General features: G+C 31.1%; 1 protein-coding gene across 4 annotated transcripts in view; it reads right to left on the bottom strand.

The window, feature by feature from the left end:
* The window catches only part of Utx (Utx histone demethylase), a 201,762-nt gene that overhangs the window by 42,114 nt on the left and 135,531 nt on the right, over positions 1-24,117 (bottom strand). The window contains exon 1 of one of the 4 annotated variants that reach the window (XM_067050108.1): positions 15,113-15,131. The exons of the other annotated variants lie outside the window; for them this stretch is intronic. The gene's annotated coding sequence lies outside the window, so the exon portion shown is untranslated. Of the gene's footprint in view, positions 1-15,112; positions 15,132-24,117 lie in introns of those variants that run through there. 4 annotated transcript variants of the gene reach the window in all.

Genomic DNA, 24,117 nt, shown 5'->3' with positions numbered 1-24,117 from the left:
GGGGTATGGTCAAATTAAAACACAAATAAGTTGAAGTAACTTATTTAATCGTGCCAACGTTTCGGCCAGAATTCCTGCCCTTCATCAGGGCTGTTGAAATCTAACCACCAAGTCCATTAAATATTTTAATGTTTTTATTAGACTATAGACTATAGATTTATATAAAAATTTTAACTTTTTTATCATTAAAAATCCCATATGTAACCATAGCCTAAGGCAAGTTTTATATTTTTAATAAATTTAAAATAAAATGGTATTGAACGACTTCTATTTGAATGATGTACTACGTCCATTTGGTATTTTTTTTAACAATTAATATGAGATGTACTACCGATGCTCCGCATTTATGTGATCTTATCATAAGGAAAAATAAACTATCGTTATGAACGGATTTTATTCTTATCGAGTAACTTTCTTTAAATAGAAATAATACACAGGGGGAAAAAACCAAGCAGCATCTGGTTTTCCCCTTAGCACTGCACTAGAACGAAAATCGGAAAACCTACTTTCCGACGAAGTTGAAGCATCGTTTATAAATATCCAGGAAAATGTTTGAACAATTGCCAGTTTCTTATTAGAACTTAATGGGAATACCATAGCCACGTCTTTCATCCCTCCACAGTTGTTCTAACAGAAGGGTTTTTTCCTCAAACCCTTTAAATTTTTAAAATATCATCTAAGAAGATTATATGGAATTGCTCACATTGCCATATCATATCATAACTGCATCAATTAGCATTGCTTTTAGATGTATCAAATTGAATTTAGGGGAAAACCTTTTAAATGATAATCATATTTAATCAACAAGTATTTAGATTTCAATAGCACTTCATATTCTGCCAGTCATATATAAATTAATTCACTGCTAGATTATGTAATAGCTATAGAATTTTATTAAATATATTTTAATTAAGGTTTAAAACAGAACAAAATTACATAAATTGTATTAAGATCTGTATAAAAAAATTATATGATTTCAGTCCTCCCATTGTCTTAAGAAATAAATTTGATCTCCCCACGCAAGCAATAATTGTGGGCGTAGAAAGGTGTCTTCAGGAAAGTCCATGGCCTCCATAATCATTAATTTATTCATTAATTAATGTATTATTAATTATTAACTTTCAAAAAATTAAGAGACAATAAAGACAAATTTTGTATTTTGGAAGGAAAATGTCCATTGTTCGCAGATCTGAAGTTATAATCGTACACAGGTCATTTGGGTTTTAAACAGTAGCAAATTTTATCGACTTTAGAAACAACAAATCTACAAGGGTGTAGTTTTGGAGTTTTTGAATAACAAGTGGAGTAAACAATTTTTTCATCAAATCCGAATTATAGTTCTAGTTTCTACAAAATCAAACTTTATAAGCAAAAAGGGCGATCATTTCATATATACAATCAAAATTTAATGTTTATAAAATTAAGACAGAAATAATTTTTTTTTGGTTGATCTGTGTTATTAATAACATGATTAAAGTGTTAAGTAATCACTACGCTCACACGACTTTTCAAACCACTTAGGCTCTAGGGCAAATGCAAATATTTGGTCTGTTTCAAGGATCACTATTGACTATCATGTGCAGTAAGGTTTTTATATTTTAAAACCTGCGCAGGCTTTTGACAGTTTTTGACAATCGAAGGAAAAAAAAAAAACAATAAGCTGTATACTATTTATTGATGACAGGCCTATAAAAAATGTTTTAATTTTTTAAAAAGAACGAGAATTTTGAAATATGCGAAAAAGTAATAAAAAGTGAAGGGGTTTCCATGACAACATAAGCAAAATACTTTAATGAAATTCAATACGGCATATTTTTGCTAATTCAGGTCCAATTTAGATGATTTTAGTTTTGGTTTCCAAGGAATACAATTCTATTCTACAATCCACTGCATAAAATGTTTTGAGATATGTGCATATAAGGTTTTCTTCTGTATTTACATTTCATGAGGGATAAAATAAAGTTGCTCGAATCCTCCCCCCTTCCTAACAAGGGAGCGAACCCCTGACCTATATTTTAACAAGGACCGAAATAATGAAGAGCTGATTGTTGAATAGCAACTCAGTGACCCAGAGAGGGGGCTGAAGGACCTGCCAAAAGTTGGCAGGACTGACTGGAAGACCCGTCCGTTAGCCGTGGGAGCCGCCATTGTAGTATCCACCTGACGTCACATCCTTTTGTTCAAGGTGATATACTGCTTGTCTTATTCTCTCCCCTCTAGACTGTCTATTTAGCTCTCTTTAATCCATAAAACATTCACAAGATTTTATTTTATCAACGTACCAAATAATCTGGGGGGGAGTGATCTTGTGGAGGGCTCCAAATAAATTCGGAAAATTAATATTAGTTTAACAAAAATTCCTGATTCATTAAAAAAACATTCACTTCCACTGTAATTCATTCCCAAATTTGTATTCTTACATAAAAAAAAAATAAACTAAATTATTTATTCATGAACATTTTTTTTTTATTACGTATAGATGATTAATTAGATGTGAATCGGAGTCGGTCAAGAAAAAAAAAGTACGTTGGGCTGCAAGAAAAAAAGTGAGACTGCATGTCTTTATCAGGGCTAAAATATTTAAGTGACAAATAAATAAAACAAATGTAAAGCCGGAGGTATAAAAAGGAATCCATATAAATAATGTAACATGGAAGACGAATGAAAACTAGTAAGGAACTTTAAGATAAATAAGAAACAGATATATTAACTTACGTAGTAAACAGCAATGAACTGATCAAAAAATCTTTATTATCAAACAGATCTATTAATTATACAAAAAGATGCATCAACAGACATTGTAATTAATATTGAACTGTAAAATTAGCATTATTGAGGCAGTATTATAGAATGATAAGCAATGAAAGTGATAAAAAATAATGAACAAATTAAATGATCGAAATACCCTGTTGTGAAGGAAATTACTGCTAAAATGATGATAAATAGTAAAAGTAATTAGTAAATTATTATCACAGAGTAAATAAACATACAATGTAATAAATATGTAAAAATAAGTTATCCTCGAAAATACCTTTCTGACTTATTATTAAAATTAAATTCAACTATGTAGCACAATATAATTAATAAAAACACATTGGTATATACAACTTACAAGAAAACTATATGATAATTTCTAGGATTCAATCATATATGCGGCATACGAAATGAAATACATATTATATCATGACTAACAAGAATACCAATCAAAATAATGTAGGTATATACAGTAAGTGTTGCAGCAAAAAAACCAGTAGTCAGAAAAACATTTTGAGAAAATGAAACAAAAAAAACCATATCATAACCCCATAAGTACCATTACGTTCTAAATACTTTTAGGCATCAGGTATGTTATTTACCATAACTCTGGCTATAGACGGGTATTGAGTTTTCACGGAATTGATAAAATTCTAAATAAACGATGAAAACACATAGTTTTTAACTTCCCCGCAGGTTGAAGCGTTATGATAAAAAATTGCATCATCCATGTGAAGTGATAGCTCTGAAAAAAGAATTGTTGAATTGCCAATTGAAAACATATTCATGATCGGTAAGCGTACATATTGAATTTATCAATAGGCTAAAACAAATTTACATTAATCGCTTCGAAGAACTCTTATCTAAACAGCATTAAACAAACGCTCACGTCTCTTGATGCGTAAAATGTGCGATAACTGCAGAGAAAATCATTCGACCAGATAAAAAGGTACTTATGATCAAAACATGAAGAAATGAATTGAAGCTCTTCCGAATTCTCGTTGGATCCAATTGTGTTAGGAATTTGAGCTTCAACAAGACATCTCTTATGTGCTTTTAAATATCACCATGATGAAATCATATATGGGATAGATCATCTTACCATGATTTCATCATTTAGAGATGTTCATTTATAGAAACAGAAAATCACTAATGCTGTAGAACGATGAAATATCGAATTAAAATTTCAATGCGATAAATTAACAAATTTGTGGATGCAGTACATGTCGGAGTCCAAGCAAGCTCTCAGCTGTGAAATTTTGTGACTTTATTAAGAAGAATTTAATTAATATTTGTAAAACTACCTCAGGCCAGTTTTAAAAGTGAATCCTTGTGTATCAGTTACCAGTTACTTAGCATTATATTGAATTTAGCAATGACAGTGGCATTTCATCTTGTGCTTAGTGACAGACAAATATATCAAATATCTGTTAATGTGTATATTATACAGTTTATAGTTATATACCTCATTGGTTTCGTAATTAATAAAACCATTTATACAAACTGAACTTAGTATCCATAAATATATTGGATAGTCTACTCAGGTTCTGAACGTCTCACATGTCTATCTGTTGATAAATCTGAAACAATAGTTTCTACGCACAAATCTGTAGATAAAATTTATTATTTGTTACAAACTCCCTTTGGTTTGTTCTCAAAAACCAACACTAGAGCGGATTTTATGCAAGACTGTACCAGTCAATTCAAATCCCCCATACAAATCCTAGCGCATGTGGGAACTTGCGATCTAGTTGCAAAAATAGAACTGGCTGTTTAGAATACAAGTGCACACACTTGTAACAAAAAAAACGCAGCAATTTTATTATAGTATACATACAGCAAGTGTGTGCATTTGTATTAAAAAAAACATGTACTATTTTGGTCATTGGAAAACCACATGAGTAGAATCCCACAGTGGAGACCGAGCCTTCTGGAATCATCATAAAATAATAATTATTTTAGAGCACGATTTTTTTTTTATATTATATTTTCTAATTTATAGCAGGATAGTCCGGGTGGGGGTAAATAAAGGTATCAAAATAGTTCTCTTTTTTACTGTTTTGATACCTTTATTGATCACCACCCGGGCTATCCTCCTACAATCTACTTCATATGATCAGCTATCTTCTCTCGATATATTTTTCTTACTTTTAGTTATTGATTAGAATCAGTCTTCCTTAAGGAAATGAATATTTTTCAAGAAAGCATTTCGAAATGTTAAACTGTTGTGTCGTAGCTATCTTGCTATCTGTTCACAAACGGAACGGCAGATCATCCGTATAAATACAAACCATGGCTTATCTCCTCGGAGAAGGGAAGACAAATGGGAAGCCATATTTAAAGGAGGGTGGTCGCATTTTGTTTTGAATATTATGCAAATTGGCTAGAGACGAGAGAGAAAGAGAGGGAGAGAGAGGGACTGTTGTAGTTGCGTAAGAAGACTGTTGTGAATGGGCTCGTCCTACCGGGGTGGGGTCATCGTCTTCTCGGACCGCTAGCTCCAACCTCTCACTGTGTCTTCTTCCTCTGCCCTGTAAGCTATCTTATAGCATGTTTTTAACCAAACTGTCATGTCGCGAATTATTAATGAACGAATTAATTTATCACTAGTAAATCATATTAACATTCTATCGGGCATTTTCCTACTTTCTGATGGTAGATACTTGATGTTTATATTTTTTAAGTCCTTTGAACCAAAAAAGCTTGGTTCCTATCTACTATCTTCTATTCGTTCATTGAATGCAACATCTTAACATAACGATTTATATATACCACCTTGACGTAGATCTACAAAGTTGTCAAAATATGGCAAATTTAAACACTGTCAAACGTGTCAGAGGGGTAATTGATTGTAACAAGCTTGCATAAATTTATGACCGATCCAAATGTATCGAATTAAACGGAGTTTGTACCAAAGATCACAAAATTAAAACATATAATAATATTTACTTTTAATCTTATGAACCACAGTTCAATTGCTATTGCTAGAATGTTTCAGTTTGGTACGGTCTCTACAGCCCCATTAAAAGCTTCGGCAAACGCATTTTAAACTCCTTTTAACTTCTATTGGGTACACTTCAGAGGAAATTTCATTGCATGGTGGCAATGGACCGTTTAACTAAACAGAGGTCTGGCATCTGTGAAATAGTTATTCTTATTAGCTTTAACCAGAACTGCTTTAAATACAAAATAAAATAAAATTATTGTTATGAAAACAATAACAAATTTGTTTCTCTTATATATATATTGTTTTATGTTTCTCTGATTGAGAGATATTATCTATTTTTAATCTTTGGCACAAGTATTTTTTGTTTATTTGTGTTTTTTTTGGTGATCCCATCCACCGGCCATCTTCTCATATTAATCTACGGTTAACTAATAAGACTTTATTTTTCATTTATATTGTAAATATTTACTTATGTTTATTTTCAGTTAAATTAATTATGTTAGTAATAGATTTTTTCTATTTTATTTTTTTTTTAATTGGCTCTGGTTATGCGTCCAATTAAAGAAATAAATAAAATACATCAAGATTTATCTAAGTTAGTATAACATAAAAACGTAGGTCTGAAGAACAATATTTGACCAAAAAAAAAAAAATAAATAAATAACATCTAGGTTTACAGATTTCAAATTCTTTCTTACAATGTAGTTGATGGAATCAGATTTTTAAAAATAATTAATTACATTTGTTACCTATATTTTATACATATAAAAAGAAGGACAAATTAATTGAATTCATTGAAATGATTTTAAGTCCGCACTCCTTCATAAAATATTCATAATTCGTAAACTATAAACTGTAACAAAACAGAATAAAGACAGTAGGGAGAGGTGAAGGAATAATAAGAAAAAAAAAGTCAACATGTGGGTAACATTCTAAAAGGTTAAACCAAAGACAGGAAACGGTTATGGTGAGGGTGTACCATGTCTGACTTCACCCTTAACCACAGATGTTCAAAGGTATATTCATTCATTCATGTTGAAAGGTATCTGGACCATGTATAATAAAAATTATTCTGTTGGCTAAACGTTTCAACAAGTATACCTGAGATCAAAACTGGGCAAGAATCATTACATGAGTAATTTAATTAAACTTCAATTACATGTTTCAGTTGCACAATTACTCTAAGATAATTGTTAAATCGTCCAAACCAGTAAAAAAAACCACTGTTTTTGAAGAACAATTACATTTCAGCAATTGTAAGATACAATTACAAATACTGCAATTGTCTAAAGTAATTGCAATTATTCAATACAATTATTGTAATTGGCATTCTCAATTACTATTACTCCTTGATACTAAGCAATTGCAATTACAATTATAATTACTTTTTGATCCTTAGTAATTAAAATTACATGTAGTTGACTCTTATGTTAAAATCATTTAATGGCAAAATTTTCATATTTTGTGGCCATTGCAAAACAGATTTTTACCACTTTGTTGTTAAGCATTTGTAATTACAATTACTAGTAAGATATTCAAATTACAAGGAATTTCAGGGAAAAAAATAAGAATTACACAAGAGTGCAATTGGTTATTACAATAGCTATGGCATATCTTGGAATTGTAATTGGAGTACCATAATTACACTAATTTCAAGTCATTGCAATTACAATTATTTGTAAATGTACTTGCCTTTTTAAAATTCCTAATTACAATAATTGGTGGTATTGTAATTCCTTTTTGCCCAACTCTGCCTTAGATGGGATGGGAAATATTCCAACTTAGGGCTGAAATGATCTGAGTGATTCAAGATTGAACAACAAAACTAAAAAATCTATGAATTCTCCAGGTTCGATTTCCGGAGGTAGGAACTTTTTTTAAAAGGAACGGGATCCGTTCTGACTCACGGAGGAACAAAGAAAGCCATCAGAATTAAGAAACGTGCCTAAGTTAGATCCGGTCATGAAATCAGTAGCTCAAACTGTTTGGGATGAATATATTTAGTCAACTGATAAATTAAAAAATATATATGTATTTATAAGTTATTTTTCATTGAGCTTCAATACTAGGGAAAAGTGACAAATATATCATAGTCATCACAATCTCACAGACTCAAAAGTCTCACAAAGACATCAATAAATCCCATATAAATGTACATGACATCTACAGGTATGTGATGATAGTGATATTTTGTAAAAGTGGGGCATGGAACAGTGGATGGATATATATATATAAAGTTAAAATTAAATTTAGTTAGTATAAAACGATTTTATGTAATTAATTTTTTTTCATATAAGATTGATAATTCTAAATTACTCAGTTTCTTAAGCCATTCAACATTAATTTAAATTAATCGATTTCATATTCATATTTTCTCGTACTAAATTTCATTTTCATTTGTTTTTTATATAATCAATTTTGATGAAAATCAATATGTTGTTTTAATCAAATGAGTTTTGTGGTTCTTTTAAAATTTACCTGTAATGTCCAGTTGCAGTCAAAGTTTTGTCTGTGATTAAGCTAATTAAACTTGTTTTCAATTAAATATTAGTCAGTTTATTTATTATTTTTAATGAAAATATTTATATTAACAGTTAGGATCAGTTATATTCTTTGAGTTAAAAATATTGCTCGTAATCGAAAAGAACAAATGAATTAACAGGAACAAATCGTAAAGGTGGATCCACATGTTGGCCGCTCGCCATGGCTCGGAGGCTCGTACAAATGCTCGGCGAGCCAAGTGCGGACCATCCACATGTCAGTGTTATTCAGAGAGGCAAACATGGAGGACGTTGAAGTGTTTTCAGTCATTGCACTTGGATTGTATTATTTTTATTACAAAAAAAGAAAATGAAAGGAAATTAAATATAAATAAATAAGATTAAATATAAAACTTATTATAAAAAAGTACCAACAAACACCTTTAACCTCCTAACAGCTCTCAGTTGCAACTAGACAAAGAACAATGGTGTAGATGCTACACGAGCGCTCTCACGAACCCCTTTGATCTGTGTCCAAAAACCGACTCTCGACGGCTCGGCAACGAGCCTAGGCCAACCAAGCCGAGCCACCCATCCACATGCTCGCGTATGTCTGAGTTCGCCATGGCTCGGCCAACATGTAGAGGCCCCTTAAGAATATTCAATGAAGATCACACAACTTTGTACATGGTAATAATTTACTAAGCGCACTCAAAACGGTTTGTAAGAAGTTTTTATTATTATTGTGTTTCTAATTATATTATTATCTCTTGATTTATTCTCAGACTAGTGAGAAATTGACATACATATATATAAATAGATAACTTTTTCTTTACTTTCTTAAATGTTGAAGGTATATATATTTATATATGAACCGCTAATATATTTTCAAGAAGTTGACTCTATTCCTCCTCATTGCGGTTGTATATATCCCTAGCTATGTTATAACATGATTCTTTATCTTACTATAGAAAAAAAAAATTATATATAAAACGCTAATTAATTTTTTTTTTTATGAATCGGTATTATTTATAGTATTTTAATACAAATTATTAATTATAGTACATTTGTATTAATTTTGCATCATTGCTTTAAGCTTGGCAACCTTATTAGAATTAGGTTTAAGTTTGCCTTAATCTAATACAACATGATTATTTTGGATTCAAAATCCGAATATATCATCGTCATTATTAATTTCCAATAAGTTTGTTATTATACGAGCCATTTCTGGGTGGATTATTCTTCAGGTTATCAATCTATTCCGACCATAGTGGGAAGGTCGAGTTTTCATTCCGGGGCCCTTTACGAAATAAAAGTAAACCCTGCCTAGGCCGGAAACAGACCGGCGCCTCTGTAGTTACGGAGGTTGCTAAGGTAACGCCTTAGAACTCTCACCTACAGTAGGCTCTACTGTTACATACCATTACTGTTGATAATGTGCGTAAGGTGATAAGCCCTACTACTGTCAAGACAGTTATAATAGTTACTATTATAAAATTTACACCAAATTGGAGAGACAGGAACAGTTGACGAAATGGCTATGAACTGTCACCGTGAAAATAAATCTTTATGTTTTTTTTAGGATGTTTGCCATTGTTACAAACACTATTCCACACTGTAAGTGTGTACTTTCTTTTCTTACTACTTTTTATATAGTAGTTAGGCACTTAAAATTATTTTTTAATTTTTATTTTATACGTTCTCTTTATTATTAGTTCAATAACAAATGAATAAGTTAACCACCTAACAACCTCGAGAGAGACTCGAACAAAGGATATGGTACGAGTACTGTGGAGTGTGGTTATCATAATGATAGATGATCCGGGAATACTTTCACGAATCTCGCTCAGGAATCCAGCGTGCTTCCTCTCTTCGTCCACGTCCAACCGATGGTTAACTTTTTATAAACGGGTTTGAGGAGGTAATCTTCTCCAACCCAACTGCTCATTCTCCGCGTAATGACAGCTAATTTGTTTTTCTTGATATGTGGAATGATCTCATCGCTGGCGTCAGATGGGATATGACTCCGTTAGATGCACTTTTCTTTTCCTGTCGTGAACATTATCCAAACATGGCCAATAGCTAATTTTAAATTGCTTTCGTAGGAATACTTCTATGAAATATAAGAGGGAGTTTGTTTTATTTAATAGTATTTCACAGTTACAGTAATATTGATAGGGACAGCTACTTATATTGGGTAAGCTATAACATTTCTGTCGTAACAGTAGCGTCATACTTTCAGGATTTGTTTGATATTTAGTAGCAATACATCTGCGTATATGCGACAACTTTCACATGTAGCCGCCTTGACAGTTAACTCCCGCACTTTATAACCTCAACACAAAATTCATAATGTATTTACAAGCTCCATAGTTTAAATATTAACGTTAAGTTTCAACAAAAGACAATCTTCCTGTTATTAATTAAAAAAAATGGAATGAAAAAACACGAGAAGATAAAAATAATAAAAGAAATAAATTTACTTTCAAATTTGTTAAATGATTTTACTAGAATAGTTTTTTAAGGTAGAAAATTTGTCTTAAAAAATATTTAATGAGTAATAATATATTTATAAAATTTAGGATATATTACAAATTAAAATAACTCTTTAATTGTGACTGAAATAACAAAAAATAAAAATAAAGAAAGTAAGTGGAAATAAAGGGTCTAATTTAAAAGAAGAGTTGATGAAAGAGAGAACTAGGTCGCCCGGAATGGAACGTCCTTGGCACTTTTTGCTTCCTCCTAATCCCTTCCGCTTACAACTTCAAATAACTTCATCTCCTTTATTTATTAATTTGTTTTTCTTCTTTAAATATGAAAAAAAAATAGATCTTTACTTTGTTATTTAATTAGAAAAATAAAATTATTTTATTTTATTTATTTTTTCAACATTCAATTAAAATAACAGTTCAGCATACGATTAAGGCTCATTTAAAAGTTCTTTATATCTCGTAAAAAAATTCTTTCAAAAAAAAATATACATATGTCTAACCAGTAATTCTTCCAAAAAATATATATATTGTTCCTAATCAGAACTCAATAGGTAAATATAAATAATTTATTTTTTAAATGTTAATAATTATAATATTCTATTTTATCAGAAAATAACGCTGTTTTATAACATAATATTAGAACTGGGTAAAATAGAAATCTGTGATTAGTAATCACAGATTAGTATTTCTGAATACAGTTAATTCAACATCATTCTGATGAAAAAGAGTAGATAAAAACAATCGGGGAGTTTTCTCAAAAGGTTTATTTTTTTGACAAATTAAAATTTGACAGCTAAAGCTTTGTAAGTTGTATATATTTCCCTGTCAAATAGGGGTCATAAAACAATTTCATCAAAAATTTAATCTATCTCCATGTGAAACTACCGTCATTTTTAAATAACATTCCAAAAATGGATATACTGCTGATACACAACTACTCAATTAACCTATCCTCATTAAAAAAAAAATTAACAAGGATTTAAATCTTATTCTGTAATTTCTTTTATTAATTATGGTTAGTATCTTGTCTTGTTCTTAGCCCTGATGAAGGCCGAAACGTAAATAAACTAATAAATAATTTTTTACTTATTTGTGTTCTTCAATAACCGCACCCCAACCACCTTTTCCTCATATCTACATTACTATTAAGATAAATTTGTAATGTTGAAAGATTGTAATAGTTCTTTAAGATGGGAGGAATTACCAATAAGGGTTATTATGGCTAAGAATTTGAAGGAAAGGAAGAAAAAAATTGCGAGTTTATAATAGGGAGCGTCGATATTCGAAATAATGGGGCGAAGGGGATTATCCCTATAAGGGGGGGCAAAGAATTATAAGAAATGAGGCTATACATTATTTTTTCTCTTTATATTATTTTATTATATAAATTAGTTATCTATTTCATCAATTCCATAAAAATAATATATTTTTTTTTAGTTTTCATTTTTTTCTTTCGTTATTCAATTTTAAATAAATTTTATAAATTTAAATTATTCAAAAACTATAACTTCTTATAATCTGGGGTTTCAACTGCACGATACTTAACCCCCGCATTATCAATTACTAAATTAAAATCGATTTGTTATAATAATCATGTATGACCAACCATCTGGTCTGGTTATCTATCTTAGAGATGGAGTAGCCTTTGTTTATAGAGGGAGTTTTTAAGCAATATAATAAAATGTACAAATTTTAAAACAAAAAATACGGTAAATAAAGGATAGAACCAATTTGATACAATTTCTACTGCACTAAACGGAATTAACCAGTTAGGAATGGTTAATACTTATAACATATAAAATAAATATAAAATATTGAAGGCAATATGAGGTTATACTAAAATTACGCATGACCTTAAAATTATAAGAAATATCCACTAAAAAATTGCTTTTTATGGCACTTCAACTCCGCCTGTAACGAAAGGTCAGTCAACTTGCCATTAAAGGAAAGAGATGAATGGAACGAACCACTAACGCCCTTACACGCACTCTTACCGTAATGACCTTAACAGCCCTTAATTGAACCAAAAGCCCTTCCGTTCCTCTTTGTATAAATTATTGCTCAATAGTCGCCTTTCATTCATAGAGACTATTCATTAATTAGCATAACAAGATAACCTAATAAAGTTGAATGACCTAATGAACCTATTCTAAGAATTTATTGAATAATATGAACTGAAATATTGAATAAATATTACTTATTTATTCTATGCTTTTGTTTTACAAATTGTAAAACACAATAGTTCTTACTCCATAATTTTTTCAATTCTAGGACGTTTCAGGAATACTGCGCCCTCCTCCCTCTTCAGCTTTTTATAACATACTTTTTATTTTTTAAAATTGTATAAATAAATGAGAATTTAAATAAAAATTATACTTACTTAATACGCCATAATCAAAATTATCTGAATAAACAATAAAATATAAATTTGGGACCATTAACAATGCTGCTTGGTCAATGATTTAGGGCAGAAAGGAAGGTTAAAAGCTTAAAGTTTAATAAGAGACTTTATATTCAATTAATTATTATCATTATTTTATGATCAAATTCCAGATATTACGGATAAATTTAAGTTCTTATTTTATGTTTAATGTATATTCTATTTCTGTTTTATTATTTTATAGTTTTTTATACTCAGGAACCCCGGGCATTTGAGGATAAGGTGCCCCCTCCAAATTATTGATGGGACACTTCATGTTATTTTTTGAACAACATACTAATTAAAATCATTATTTATTTAATACTTAAAAGCCGACAAACTTTTAAAAAATCAAATATGAACTAGAGATACTTTTGTTAATTTTTTGTCAGAAAAATTATTAATTACTTCTTCAAAGTATATTTTTTTTAAGAACAACAGTTTCTATCGATATCAGTGATGAGCTGAGCAATCTCTTTAATTTTAATTTATTGATCTCCCACGAGGGGGCCGATGAATCGCGGGGCTCTGAAAACCGCCTATTAAATGTAAAGACCTGTTAATATTTTGATTTCGTTTAGAAGCTAACCACGGCGCATAGGAACTGAGACTTAAACATTAAAAGAGTCCAAAGGTTTGAGTAACACAAAATTCCATCATATTGCCTTCATATCACTTTTTCCTTGTTTCCTCTCTAGTTTCCTCCCCGCCCATTATATTACTATTTTTAACCATTACTTTATTAGAGTTTAAAAAGGTCCAAAACGAAAACAACACTAACTAACAACTAACCTATCAAAACAGTGCGATCAAAACAAACAAAATAGTGCGAAGCTCAGTTGGTCTGTTACGTGACATGACATTCTTCATTTAGCGGACCTATTAACAGACTCCCAACCATGTTAAATTTTATATCTTTATAACATTCGAAAATAAGGAAATATTTCTCCAGTAAACAAACCTTTTACCATTTGACATACTGGAATATGTTAAGACTAAAAATCATAAATATCCCTATTGAGTGAATCGTTTGGTGAAATTAAGATGGAAAGTTGTAGAATACAATAAAAAAAAAAAAAATCATGTTAATTCATTTCTAGCAAGATTTTCCTTTATTAATTAAATCTCATTATTTGTAAATTATAGACAAATACTGAAAAGACTTCTGAAAGTTCTAACTCATAGGCAGAAAACTTATAAACTTATACGAAAATATTTCGCATTTAATGTGAATTCTTAAAGCCGGATCCACAAGTTTGTCACATATCGCATATCCAAAATTCCTACAATTGCTAGGTAAACAAAATTAGGTATTCACAAGCTTGTGTGTTCTAGGGAGGCATAGGACTTCTGACTCAAGTCAGCTATTACCTAGGATTTACAATAGATATTTACATTATAAAAAAAAAGAACACACTCAAGATAGATGAGATGGAAGGTAACGTAAATATCCAAATACCAAAATAGGTGGTAGACGATAATAACGTATAGAAATGGTATTAGATAAAATCTATAAAATTTCGTTCTAGATTTTTTATCAGTTACTAGTTAATTTACTACTCACTTATTACTACTCAAACGCATATCTACATAAATATGTATTTGTTATATTAAATAAAAAATAAACCACTAAAGATAATTAGTGATAATTTTAACAAGATTAAAATATACAATCCTAAACTAGAGTTTATTATTGATACCAAAGTTTGGGGAAGTAAATTAATTAAAACACGGATAGCACAAATGTTTATCTGTTAGCAATTGTAAAACAATACTAATTGAGCAAAACGTGTGGAGCGCTTATTCATAACTCTTTGATATCTGCCCAAAAACCGACAATCGAATGGTCGGCAAAAAACTCATTTGAATACAAAAGAATGTACTTTTCCTTACTTCGTTCTTAAAAATCATAATAAATAAAATATGAAACAGTAATTTATAAGAACAGAATCGAAAGATTTTAACCACAAATATTTAAGATATCAGTAAATATATAAAATACCCTAAAATCACTCACCATTGCAAGTTTCGCCAATTCAGGCACCATCAGGACAGAAATCACATCACACATACAAAGAAAAAATGCAGCACATCTTATATCAACTGCCTAAAAAGATACACCAACAAGAAATGGTACCTCACTCCAATACATTCAAACTCACACTGAAAGTTAAGGGAGGTAATGTGGAGGTAACTACAGCGGAGAAAGGTTATAATCAAGGCCCAGATTTTTATTTGTGTGTCTTTTCTTAAACCTGAACGATAAATGCATATATCAGAATATTTCAGATTTAAAAAAAAAAAATAGAATTATAAATTAAAATGCAATAATGAAGATAGTTCGAGATTACAATTAAAATTTCGTATTTATTTAAGTTTCAATAAAATCTGATAAATTTATTAACAGTAATACAACCAACAATTATAATAAGCGATACCTTCAACTAATCACTTCTAATATAAGTATAGATATTTTCATTTCCCAATATAGCACCAACTTAAATATATTGCTAATTTTAAAGTAGGTATCTTACCGTTGAATGTGCTCTAACTATGAATTTATTAAACATTTTGTAATCATCTTGCCAAACTTAAAATTATCCTTGTATCCAGTTTAATAAATTCAGAATATATCTCATTAATGTATACTTAGTACTAAATAACTTATATAAACATACTTTCTTATTATGGATATAACAAGACATGGTCATTTCCAATCATCATATATTGTAGATGTAGAAGAGACAAGGTACTTGGACTATCACCTTGAAGACGCGGCAACTGACTGGAGTAGAACACAGGTGCACCCGCCAGCTGTAGCACATGTGCTCCTCACCTGTCTTCGGGTTAACCACTTTACCTAACCACTTCTTAACCAGATGCTTCTTAGATTTTCTCTCCGATTTTCTCCGACCGTCTGTTGCTGTCATGTGTTCCATTGTTCATCTTTTATCATCAGGAGTCAATGTACTCCAGGCAGTGTTTTGACATCTTGCCGTATGTTATTATCGTTTGTTTTCTTTTTTATTTTATCGCGAAACTGCGAGACTTATCGTCAATTTATATACATTTCAACTATATAGAACAAATGTTTTCTTATTCTCATTTAATATTCCTAGTTGCACTTGAGGACAACTTAAGTATGACTACTTTCAGTAATAAGTTTAAATTTGTACCTATATGACGTCTTAATAAGATTAGTATGTTTATTTAATAATTTTATATTTTTATTTCTTGTGGGTAGCTAATTATGCTCAAGATGTTCTCAGGTTTTTTACGTAATGGTTTCTCTTAAATTTATCAAGTACAACACATACATATGTAAATTAATAAATAATATTGTAATAATGATTAATAAACAATCAATTCCACAGTTAAATCTGCTTATGTTATTTATTTTACAAGTGATATAGGAATATTTTAATCACCTCTAGAATCTAGAGGCTCAAGGAGATCGAAATGACCACATAACACCTCTTGATATGTAAGGTAATTTAAAAATCCTAACACGTTGACAATTCCATGTTTGAATGCTAATCTGTTAATTGACCATGAATTAGCGAACGAGGTGTTAAAAGCATCTATTTCGTGAGATGTATGAAGAAGACCTTATTTGAGATGTTATGATCTCTTTATGTGTATGGAACCTTGGGATTTCTTCATCAATGTCATGTTTCGCATGCCAATTTCACCATTCTCTTTTTTTTTTTTAAATATTTGTACAATACTTATCAAGTATTTAAGTCAAAATTGAATCTAATATAATACATAATGATAATAATGAATCAACATTAAAGAAATTCTAGAACATTCGACTAGTATTAGAATGTTTTTCTTATTCTTCTTTCTCATCCTCCTTAAGTGCCTTTCAGTGTGGAGGAGCCTCTAACCACTTGATCCACACATCTCGGTCTATGGTAAGCATCTTCATCTGAGCCAGCGTTTTTCCTCTTTCCAGACCTAGTCGTTGGATATGCGCCTTCTAGGTCTACCTCGTGGTTTTTTACCAGTCAACCTCACCACCATACATTTACTTGGCACTCTGTCTTCCTCCATTCTATACCATCGTTGCTGTCGGTGTCCAATCACTGATTTTACTGAGAGGATCTGAAGTTCTTCTCTTATTCTTTCATTCCTTCATATCTCTCCTAGTTTTGCCGAATATTCTTCATAAAAATATAGAGCATTTCAGCAGCCCTAATCCTGCTCATACGCTTGTCTTGTGTGATCCAACTTTCACTGGCATATAATAGTGTTGGAAGATATATTGCTTTAAAGATATGGAGCTTGATGTCTTTACCTACCTCCCTCTTTCCAACAATAGTATTGCTTACTCATATTAATCATACCTCAAATTTATTATTTTTTTTTTTTTCGGAAAACAACATAACAATAGACTAGAGAGAATAAAAAAGATAAAACATACAACCTTCTAAAAAGTAAAAGAAAAAATAACTAACTAATCATCGAGCACTTTTCGATAATAAATTCAGTAACATAAAAAAAGAACAGCAATTATAAAATAAATTGAGCAGGAAGGAGATGTTTGATTTTTTCTCTTTATTTTATGTCATTAATAGAGATTTTTCAGTTTACTTCAAATATAATTATATTAACTTTTTGTTAATGAAAAACAATTTTTTTTATTAAATTATTTACTATTCTAGAGTATCAGGTCTGAATTTATAAGAACTTTTAAAATACAAAAAGTAACGCAATAAACTGTATTAATTTTAATTAAGTTAAAATAGGGTGATAATACTTTTACAACTATTTTATTAATTATTACACTACGTTTTGGCCTAACAAACCATCTTCAGATACAGTCTACAAGGATTCATAATTATTCTATTGAAATATACGATGCAAAAATAAAAGTATTGGTTAACATTATTAGAGATATTAGACAATCTCTCCACTGTACATGGTACCAATTCAAAGCAAAACTTTATCTAACACTTTCATTAAATAAATATTATTTACAATAATGTTCACCCACATCGTCTTCACCCAAAATATAATAGGATATTTATAATAAAGACATATTTTTCATACCGTAATCTTCAATACAAAATATGAATCGGGTTATTAGGTTATTAGTATAATCTAAAGGAACATGATTAATAACAGAACCTCCATCAGCTCTAATTGCTCGATATATTAATGGTACCGGTTCTTCTAGCTCTTCAAGTGCTGCTGGACAATAAGCGATGTATTTACGAGCCACCTGCGAACCTTCGGCTGGAGAACCGTTGAGAGCGAAGGACCTTTGCACACCGGCAGGATGCGCTAAAAGGAATGCCTTGTAGGGGAAATTGCCACCAGTTGCCGGAAGTGGAGTCACCGATGAAACGAACATTAACGGTTGACATCCAACCGGTTTTATTATTGAATATAGGTAATAACTAATCGGTATTAGGTTTATATAGATACGTAGATAAAAATGATAAAGTTAATTGTATATAAAAATCATAGTTGAGATGCTTTATATCATAAATTCCACAACGAACAAAACCTGGTCACTAAATAAAAAAGATAAAAAAAAAAAAAAAAAGTAAGACCATATCCCTTAATACTTTGGTAAAGTAATGGAGTGAAGCTGATGTGTTCAAACTGCGTTTTAGAATTTAAAATAACAGTTAAAACAAGTAGTAGAAAAAGGAACAGTTATTATACACAAGATTCACAAAAAATGTTTACCCCTTCTAACCTGTGAAACCTTAGGAAATTTCACTAGAGCATGACTAGAAGATGGTCTACCTTCTAAGTGCATCATAATTTTCTAAAGGATCTCCAAAAATATATGCTGTCTCGAATAAGTCAAATAAATTTAAGCCTATTTAAAATTAACGACTTAAGATAAATTTCCAAAAACTCAAAAAATTAAAGTTTTTAACGAACTGCGTGCTAACTAGAAGGAAAATCGAACAAAGTTAAGGAACAAAATCGTTTTACAATTTTATTTCCCATAAGAAGAATCAATTATCCTTTGAGTTTCCTTTAGCGAGCTAGGAGACTAAAATGGCAATTAATAAAGGAAATTGAATACTGAAACAATTACAGTAAACGCACACAAATTAATTCGCAATTAAAGATATGAATTCGTCTCCTCAGAACCCTCGATTGAAAATATGTCTTTCCATTGAAATTTCCAGACTTAAGTGCGTTGAAAAAGAATTGGAAACTCTTTTCACCAAAATTGATATCTACTTCATAGGAATACTATGATTCAACAAAATTACCAAAATTTTCGAGAGAAAAAAAAATGATCTATGATTTTTGCTTATAGTCATCTGTTTTTTTGTTGTTTTTTTCACCCAAGACTCCCATTGGGAGTTCTATACTGCCTAACCATGTTTGGGGGTCAAACTTTTTCATTTTGTGGGACCGCCACTCAATGAAAAAAGTCAACGCCACAGGCCGGATTCGAACCGGTACCACTAACAATCATCAAACTGTGAAGATTGTGTCTTAACAACTGAGCTACGGGCGGCCCTAGTTATACTCTTATCTATTAAAGCCGTAAATAGTGAATTGTGAGTCCTTTAATGACAAAAATATACGGAATTCTAATAAAAATACATGATCCCTTATTAGTAAACCTTGATGGTCAAGCATTATACCTACCACGCGCTACAAATGATTCTTCAGTATAAAAAATAAAAAGAAAAAAAATGATGATTTAAGTAGGAAGGCCCGGAGCAGACACTTTTCCCGATCCTTAAAGTAAAAGAAAAAGGAAGAAGAGGCAGGTGAATATTGTTCACCTGTCCCACCGGGATAATAGCTGGAGGGAAATCGCCTATTTATGAATATACTGGAGGCCGGGTCCAGCATCCTGCCAGCTGCTGTCTCAGCATCTGTCTCGCCTTATCGTAATCCTACCGCATCAGCGGGGAAAGAGGAAAAAAAATTCACGACGTCTGGGGACCTCCAATATCGCTGTGTCTGTTTAGTAGTTCTTGGTAGGTACCTTGTAGTAAGGAGATAGTGTGTCAGGTTACTTCCACTAGTCTAAGGGGATGTTTTTCATTAACATATAATTAGTAAGCGTTAATCGCCCCCAGATAAACGATGTGCCGCCATCACGTTTACAAAAAGGGAGGAGGCATACTCTAATATATTTCAAAGTTAAAGTGAAGCCGAATAGTGAGGAGTTAGTCACGCCTCCGGAGCTCAGGTTTACGTCGAGGTCAACACGAATACCCACAATTGTAATCTAAACTGAAACAGAAAGCAGCCGGTGAATGGCTCCAACTGCTCTGCCACGCCTCTGGAGTTCATCAGACCTGTCTTAAGTTTTCCTGGCAGCTTAACCATCTATTATATACCTTTCTAGAAGAAATAACTCGTAAATTAAAAGGTTGACGAAGCCCTGCAACGTGGGGCGAAACGTTGGCTCAATAAAATAGTATAATTTTCTACTATTTGAGTTTTTTTTTACCGCACCATATTCCATTCATCGGTTATATTTTTCGTTATCACACCTTAATGATTAGAACCTACAAAATAATAAGGTGTAAAATCCTTAATTGTCCAATCTCATTTCTTGCTAAAATATTCAAGGAACAGAATTAAAACAACAATAAATTTGTTAAAATGGCTATAAAATTTCTCAGTTTCATATAGTTTACACTACAGCGGTAGCAGGACAGTTGTGATAATGGCTGAAAACTTTCATCGTGCAAACTGTATTTGATCATTTTGTTGTTTCCACAATAAAATATCTCTGTAACTAACCGTGCGTCGATTGGGCAATTAATCAATATTCGCCACTGTTAGAAACTGAGAACCTGTTGCTGCTCGGCAACAAGGAATAGTTTTAATATGATACTGGTTTTTAACTAATTTTTAAAGTTTTTGAAAATTAAAAACACGTCAGTTTTTAATAGATTTGTTTAAATTATCCATTTTTGATGCAATATAAACTATATTTTCGAATGATTTTTTTTTTTTTTTTTTTGCGTGTTTCATTGTAACAAATACTACACCGCACGAGCACCAAATACTATAATACTATATCATCACCAATACTAAACCTACATAAGCACTATCTTCGTACGTCGCAGGATATACAACATACTTATAAAACAAATTAGATTTGCATAGTATAATCTAGATTGAGGGTGACTTATTTCCAGAAGTATTACATTGACAGTTTAAATGAAAGAAACACTCTTCTTTTCAAACGTCTTAGATAATTATTTTGAATTATGCAAATTTAAATATAATGGAATTAGTTAAATATTTCAATTCGAATGAATAATGTTATCAGTAACGTAACAGGCAACATTCAGGATTTTTAAAAGTTTATTCTAGAGGATAAACACGGAACAAGTAGTTGCGTAGATCTCAAAGCTCGATAATGTATTGAATATAAAGATAGTCAGGAATATGAGTTTTTTATTTTTACAATAAATTAGCAGTTTAGAATTTAAGACTTAATAAGTTTAAACGTGACGACTACGTTATTAAGACGTATTAAGTTTTAATAAGAAAAACCCATTAAATTAAATTTCCACACCAAAGAAATCCAAAAACATTTGCTACTCAGAAAAAAAAAACTACGCATATAGGAGAAGGATTCCACGGCCAAAACAAAGGGTGCAAGAAAGCGAACTATCAGAATAAAATAAAGAATATAAGAAATAATAATAATGAAGGCGTAACGAACCCGAAGGTTCAATGCCGACACCACTAATCGCTCTCTACATACATCCTTCCAGGGATGCCCCTCCAAATCAAATTCTACTAATTCAGTTTTAACGTAATCCTCCGGTCCGAATATTTTATTTTCGAAAACCTTAAGGCGCTGTTCATCGTTTAGAGAGGCCACGTCTCGCATCCACAAAGAACAGCAGAAAGAATAATAATTTTGTAAATTCTAATTTTTAAGTTTTTGATAGACGACGCAATCTAAGCAGTTTCGACATAGAAAAATAACAAACGTTTCCCGCCTAAAACCACACTTTTATTTCCTCATCGATTTCGTTTTTTCTTGTTACCGTAGAACCAGAATACTTAAACCTATCTACCTGTTCAAATATAAGAAGTAGCTATAAAATAAATAAATAAAATAACATGAGACACGTGTAAAATTTCAATTCGTTTAAGTAAAAATAATATTTGAAGCAGATAGCAGTAAATTATAGTTACAGTATACTATCGCAAACTGTAGCAGTACAAACATAATAAAATACAACGACAATAAAGTTGGTAATAAACCGTATTTTAAAGGTTATAAATGACATAAGATATAAAATAACTGAATAATTGGAGTTCATAATTTTTTTTTATAATTAACCCTAACTATAAAGTAGATCTGAATGAAATTTCTTGATTCATCTGCTTCAGTAAACGTTTGCTGAAGTTTATTAAATCCTTCCTAGGGCATGAAGTTATCATGACAACGATACCCAAGTTACCTACCTTCCAAATTAAGTACGCATGCAAGGTTTATTTTATTATATAACTAAAAATAAACCACGGTTTGCCGTAGGTTGAAGAACTTTTAGTATAAAATGCAGACCCAGAGAAGACTCAATGCAAGTCGATTGTCTCACACCGAGGCGTAGGTTTTCCTCCGACAAATACCCATGCAATTTGGATTCCAACCAACTAATCAAACGTTCATTGCCATTCTTGAAACTCGAGTTGGACAGGATGTGCGTAACAGTATCGATTTCAGATTCAGTGAGTAGATTTTTTCATGGATCCCTAAAGCAGTGGGGGAGAGGCTTTTGTTAGCTGTAGGTGACGTCATCGGCCATATGCATACCGTCCGTCCGGCCAATCGATAGATCAAAGCTCGTACAACTGTTGAAGTATTACGTGTTCTGTAAACATAGATCGTGAGGGTCCACTGCAACAGTATCCAACGCGGCATTCGAGTAAATATATCCGTCCATGACTCAACAGAATTATGAGCATTGCAACGCGGTGAAAACGATACGGGTAATTTGTCGAAACGACTGAAAGATGCACTATAAAAAATATTCTTACACAATGAGGACTACTTTTTTTGTTTTAATGAGAAGCCGGTTGGTAATCCACTGGGTATATGTAGTTTCGTTACAACAGTGAAACTACTTTGGACTAGAAAACCTTCTAGTCCCAAATAGAAAAAAAAAAAACAAAAAAAACCTAGCGTTTGAGAGTGAATTTGACCAACAGGATATTCTTACTAGATAATGTACTTTTCATGGAAACAATAAAAAAAATTAAAACTATACACATAGAGTGTACAAGATCAAAATGTGATAAAAATCACAAACATGTTCTACATGAAATTAATGATTATAAAACTAAGGTCAAAAACATTTTATTTTCAAAAATCTTATTGTTGCTAATCCCAAGAAATATACTTGAAGTGGCTACTGTGTTTAAGATGTATTATAATAACAAGGAAAACGAACTTCAGCAACCGAATTAATTTCACGAAAAAAGTTAAATATTCATTATACAAAGAATTTAATAATATGCCAGGTATATTATTTAAATTATTAATTAGCGAGGCTAAATTGCAGCTGTAACAGGCATCTGAATACAAAATAAAGTATATAATATACGTTTTGGAAGACGAACAAAGAAATATTTTAATCAAGATAGACTGTAATTATTCAGTGCTAACCGTATACATTACCATAATGAGGGAGCAATTTCAGAGAATTCCTGTTGCTTGTTTATGATATGTTTTAGAGAACTATAACACCTGTTTGCTTCACCTGGTTCTCTGTTAAGTAAGTAGTAGATAACGTAGTTGTTAAGTTTGAAGGGATTATTTTATATGGTCAAGGAGAAATTGATATAAGAATGATGATACCTCAAAATCATTATCATCATGTACAATCTAACTATTGATTCACTACACTAGTAAGACAATTAAAAATCACAGGTGTGTTCCAAACACCACTTTTGAAAAATGCTAACTAAAATACCAGGCGCATGCGACAGCCAGTTTGAGATGACACTCAAAAGTCGTCTTTGGAACAAACCTAACATATACTAGTTATATTATATATA

The sequence above is a fragment of the Halyomorpha halys genome, unplaced genomic scaffold, assembly GCF_000696795.3.
Source record: "Halyomorpha halys isolate HHAL.00 unplaced genomic scaffold, Hhal_1.1 Scaffold524.1, whole genome shotgun sequence".
NCBI classification, from domain to species: Eukaryota; Metazoa; Arthropoda; class Insecta; order Hemiptera; family Pentatomidae; genus Halyomorpha; species Halyomorpha halys.
This window is presented reverse-complemented; position numbering and strand designations above follow the sequence as displayed.